Genomic DNA, 6,426 nt, shown 5'->3' on the forward strand with positions numbered 1-6,426 from the left:
GTTTAACCTTGGAAAAATTACATTTTTTAACCCTCAGTTTACTGCATTAAAATGCCTTTTACATTCTAGACATTTAATGAATAATATTTTTCTTATATAATTCTTCTTTCTTTTTAAGATTTCTTCTAGTTCATCCTATGATACATCTTATGATTTGAGCAAATATACATCACTTTGAATAATTGTGGTATCACTTCCATAATATACTTCAACACTATTTGCATAGTTATAATTATTTCCTATCTGCTTATATACAACATTCTAGACAAACACTTTTCAAATTAAAAAACAATGTTCACATTAAAAAATGTCTGTAATAGAGGGTTCTAAAATAAGCTCATGTAGGGGGGGCAGGATGAAAAGCACATCACAAGGAGTATAATTTTCTTACAAAGTTTCTTCATTAAATAAATACTCAGAATTTGTTGTATTCCTTCGAGTGTTAGAAAACAATCCTTTATTCTAAGGTTACAATTGCAGGGTTGCTGGTTGACAATCTACTAAGGAAAAGGTTAGTTTATGTTTGATCCCAAGCCTGATCTAAAGAAAAAAAAAGAAAATAAAAAATATATAGCTTAGCTCATATTTTATTTGTCTATTCTGACAGCAAAAAATACAATCTAAACCTTCATAAACCTCCATTTTCTGAAAGCATACTAGACCCTTGGCTCAAAGATTTGGGCACACAGAACTATTGCTTGAGAGTTGCTGGGAATCAAGAAAATGATGCTCAGATTTTCAAGGAGCAAAGTTTAACAGGCCAACTAGAGAATGAGGTAAGACTAACTTCTGCCTACTTTCATTCTCTGTAGGTGTTATTTTTCTAATTGAATTTTTAAAATTCTAATATGTACTGCCCTCAACAATTTTCATTTATTATAAAATCCTTTTTTAGGTGAATAAGTATTCACTGTCTATAAGTTTATCAATATTTTTCATTCTATGTTTTTTATGACAAATCATTAAAAATACTACCATTATTTTTATTTTTTCAATAATGTACATATTTGAACAAGTTGGTGTGTATAAGTGAGCTCATGGCAAAGTTGTATATCCTATTTAGAAGTATAACATTAAATCAAATAATGATACTTAAAACAAACTTTTTAAAATGATGGACAGAAATTTAGAAAGGATATCCACTGTTATGGTTGAAATGTAGATTATTTTGTTCTTACTGAATAATGAAAAAATATGTTTAAGGATTAAGTGAGCTATAGGTAAAGAAGAAAAACAGAATTTTAGGTTCAAAATGAACAATTACACATAGAAATTCTTTAATGGAAGTTCAGTAACATGAACCACTAAACAATTTGGAATCATCTAGGAAAACAAAACAGAACAACTTTGCTATACTAGGACTAGACCCACCCAAATTGTCACATATTATCTAAAGTATTCACAAATCTAATTCACTTTCTTTCCTCTTTCTCCTCTTTCTTTTCTATAATATGTACATATACATGAACATAGAAACTATACTACCAAGACTTTCCATTTTAATTTAAAGGTGAACAAGTACTGGAGTCACAATGTATCCTAGGAGAATTTTTTATTGTTAATATTCTGCAATTCCTATGGGTGTATCTATATAAATATAGAGCTCTCTAAATGCTACCGCTGGTTTGAAGTTCTCATAAGTGTTTGTGTTTTTACTGTTTTTTGTCCCAGCTTTCCTCCCTATCAAGCCCCTAGTGATTACATAGCTAGTTCAGTAGTAAATCTGGTATGTGGTCAATAAGTTTAAGACCACAGTGTAAGCAGAGGAGTTCATGGACAGATAGAGAATATCAGGGTTTTGAAGCATTTTTAAAGCCATACAAACTACTTAAAACATCTGCCCTCCTCTTTATATAGATAAAAAGGTGAAATTTTCAAAGGTAGAATTTGATGTAATCTGCAACAAAGAAGGGAAAAAAAAGAACACTTGGGAAACATAATTGGTTATTTCAATCTGTTCGAGGGCTCAGCTAAGAAGCAGAAAACATGTTCTAATTGCAAATGTGTACAAAATTATTGAGAAACCATTTACAGATAACCACATTTTTCAGCACATCCAAGCTAACAATAATTGTTCATAAATACATGAGTTAGAATGTTATATCTTATGATAATTGAATAGATGAGATTATCCTTATCTAAGAAAAACTGTTAGAACCAGCCAAAATCAATAAATTAGTATATGGAAATATCAAAGAATAACTATCATATATTGACTCCAAGAAAAACCAAGTCCTCTAACACTTTATTTTGTCAAGCAATTGAGTATCTCTTATCTTTACAGGTATATTCGAATATCACTGGGTTTTTATATTTAAGTCAAAGAAATTAGTAATGAAGGAATTTTAAAAGACAATAAGTGAGAATTTTGGTCATTACTATTGGAGTATTTGTCTTATAATTAAAATATTGAATGTATTTCAGAATCAGGTGTTGGGTCCAATATTACTTCATTATGTTTATCGGGTACAGACTGAATATTTTCTAAACTGTTTCCTCACTGCTAACACTATGAGAAGGCCCTATAATTGCTAATACCTTAAATGATAATATTATAAAAATCTAATCCTTTAAAACTAAATAATATATGTTGTTGAATTGAAAACACACATTTCATTAAATTGTAATTTACTCTACTTTTCTGGTCTTCTATTTACAAATTTTCAAATCAGTAAATTCATTTATATTTTTTGGAAAGGTGGTCTATTTTTGGTCACTATTTGGAAATTTGTTGAGAAAATCATTTTTGCCACCTTATTTCCTAAAACGGAATCCTTGTCATCATTTCACTTTGTAGAATACACCATGTTCTATGGGTTTACATTTAAAAGGCTGGAGAAGCAATAAACAAAATCCCCTTATTTTTAGCCTCTTGCTTTTTCCTCCTTCCTTATGCAGTTCTTTAATGAAAAACTCAGATTCATTCCCATGTCCTCTGTGGTAATATTCATTGCAAACATCATTAGGATGTGAGGTCTCTCCCTTAATTAAGAACTAAAAGGCTTCATTTCCTAAAACAAAAGCATGTGGCAAGTTTTATTGATCTGGTGTGTGTCGCCAGCTGAACACATTAGCAGAGGTTATTGATTCCTCTAGCGGTAATGAGCTTGGGTTCCTTGTCAGGTGAAGTCCACTTTCCTGGGGAGCATTTTTCTAGAAACCAACTAATATGGAAGCACATGCTCAGTATGATGTACGGTGCAGAACACTTTTAAAGCTTTATTGCCAATGAATCATCCTTTAAAAATATAACAACAGTCATTTAAAAGGTTATTTTCCCGTCATTATCTTTTTTAAAAAAAATCATACTGAATGCTAATGATGCACTTATGAATAGATGCTAAGCCAAAACAAGTGTAGCATGAAAGAAAGGCAATCACATCTGGCTTATAGTGCTGTTGGTAAGTTTGCAAGTAGTCATCATCCTTATCTTCTGATGAACTAACTGGGCCACTTAACCAGCTCTGCTTCACCATTATCAATAGTCATGATCTCTACCCAATGTTTGAATAAGAATTGAAGAAACAGCTTTGAGGATTCATGACCTATATAAAATGGGAATCTAGATAGTAAAGCCTCATTGGTGAGACATTTGTAAGAAAAATGGTGATGACTCTTTCATTAAGGGAAATACTTCAAATGAGTACTACTGAAATACATCTTAATTTTTTTCTTAGGGCCCTTGATTTTTCTAAGGGTAAAGTCCCAGAGCACCGTTTATAATTCATTCCGGAGTGGGATGAATGAAAGCAATGAGGGAATTGGTCTCCTTTGATAGGACAAAAAAAAAAAAAGGTGATATTTGAGTTTCTAGGTTTATTACAAATATATATTTGTTTTTAGCCAAAATTTACTGGATTACCTTAAAAAAATTTTGTCAGGAATACATTAGAAAACCATTAGAATATTTAAAATTTAAATATGCAATTTTCATTAAGGGGAAAGATACTATCCTGCTAAATGGAAGAAAATGATCCTAATGAAAATAATATGCAATGCTCAATAAGTACATCCAATTAGAACACTAAAAGATATTATTTGAAGCTTGGGATTTTTATGTTGATATTAGAATGTGAGAAAAATGGATCATTTTATTTGGAAAGTTTAATTTATCATAGCCTGCTGAGAAGGTTCTGTTTAGTCAATGAATATGTTACAAGGCCCTCTGGATCCATTTTCAGACAAAAGAATCCATCTACATTTTCTACCATTTCTGTATCACCTGCTTGAAGTAATAAAATTGTTTCTGAATATATGAACCAACACATTTCCCAGTCCTGTTCAGCCACCAAAATCCTGTCCACAATGCACAGATGACCTATGTTGCTTCTCTCAGTGCTGGACCCAATTGCTTCTCTTTCCTTAATTGAATGAAATATAACCTTAATGGAGATGTAAATACAATGGACAAGAAATATGTTATTCATGGTTTAGGGTGTAATTCCATCTTGAACTGGAGTCAATTGTCATTTAAATGGTGATATAGAATCAGGTGCAGTTTTCTGAAGTCCCATTTAGCAGCAGGGTTATGAAATTTCTGCATTAAGTACTTATCCAGATAAGAAAATAGTTGTTTCAAAATTTCACTTACTTGACTTATTTACACAACCTTTTTTAGTGATTAAATTATCAGGTTACTTAACAAACTTACATTCAAATTTTATTTTTCCTGAATGTCTTAGTATGTGTCTCGTAAAAACAGTTTACATGGTATAACAGATGGGTCTACCTTGTGCCAGAAATCCTGTACCTTTCAGCAACTGCAAGCACGACAGGTTCTATACTACATCTATTTTTATTTTCTGACGACATTATAATTTGTGAGAATGACCCAATTCTTGGCAATAAGAAACTAATTCAATAAAACCCTGATTGACTTTTAAAAAGGGAAAGCAAAGTTGTGGGAATGCTTACTATTTATAGAACCATGGCATAAAAATTGATAAATATTATTGGAAGAAGTAAGAATCAGTAATCTTAAATACCATCATCATCTCTCTTCAGCAATGGACAAAGGTTTGGGATTCCAAAACAAGTTTTAGTGTCAGCAACATAGTAATATATGAATGTCTGACTTATGAAAAGGTAACAAATACAAAGAAAGGATTTCAAAATAAGGCATAGGAAGAAAATGTGAACAAACTGCCATTATTTAATGAAGGAAGAAAATCTTAGTACTGTACTATAATCTTTGAAAGAAATCATACAATGTAAAATAAAGAATAGAAAAATTGAGCCAGGTATTTGCTTCTCTGGAACATACAGAATATATATAAAATTCTTATCATAAAATGTTAATACCACTATAGTCTTACCCTGCTATCCATTCCAGATTTGTGCATTTGCAATCTCTCTCTCTCTCTCTCTCTCTCTCTCTCTCTCTCTCTCTCTCTCTCTCTCTCTCTCTCTCTCTCTCTCACACACACACACACACACACAAAAAAAAAATACCAATGTAGTAACAATTTTTCTTCCCCAAACACATTTTATTTTATTTCAACTCTATTTGCCCTGTTCTTTCTTCTTGGAATATCCAATATACCAACTAGTGAAAATTGCTCTCATAGTTAAATGTCCCAAATCCCAGAAGACATCTTTGATGAAAAAATCAGAGTGATGCCTTGTGTACTCTGCTATCCTCATTAATCTTTTTGCACCTTACCACATCTTATCTCACATCCTACTTTGCACGCAGTGTCTGTCACTTTCTGGGATCTAAACACTAGGCAAACAGAGTGTTTGATATTTATACATCTCCATGTCCTCCCTAAGCATCTGAAACAACTCCCTGAATGTAATATTTATTTTCAGTTGAGTAAAATTGAAACAATACCTTAGAATGCTCTTTCTATCCAGCTGCATTGCCACTTTATAAGACTGTTTTACTCACTCATATACTATCAATTGGGCTACTTATTAGCCTTCTTTCATCTAATATTGTCAATGATATAGGCAGGAAGACTTTCTAACAAATGAAATCTGGGAGTAGCAGCAACATACAACCTCTCTAGACATTTTTATTATTTAGTTCCTGGATATTTTCCCTTTGTTGTAAGTTTCTACATTCCTCTTCCTAATACCACTCTTTTATTCCATTTGTGATGTGGCTTTTCAGAAAACAATAAGGAAGGTCTGAATTCAAATTTTGCTTCTTAAAACTTAAATGTTGTGTGTTTCTTCATAAGGTATATGCTGTTTCAATGTCCTTATCTGCCTCATTGATATTTTTTGAACATTTAAATAATGCATGTAAAGTGTGTAACAGAATATCTGGCATAGAAAAATAACTTGGTAACTGGAAGTTTTTATTAGTAGTAAAAATTTTAATGACATCATTTGTACTTCTCATCAAATCAATACTATTCAATGAACATGGGTATAAAAAGTACTGGAAGCTTAAGCTATGTGAACCATACAACTGTCAGG

Source organism: Marmota monax, unplaced genomic scaffold, assembly GCF_021218885.2.
Source record: "Marmota monax isolate L192 unplaced genomic scaffold, Marmota_monax_Labrador192_F-V1.1 WCK01_AAM20220418_F8-fsc00045, whole genome shotgun sequence".
Lineage (NCBI taxonomy): Eukaryota > Metazoa > Chordata > Mammalia > Rodentia > Sciuridae > Marmota > Marmota monax.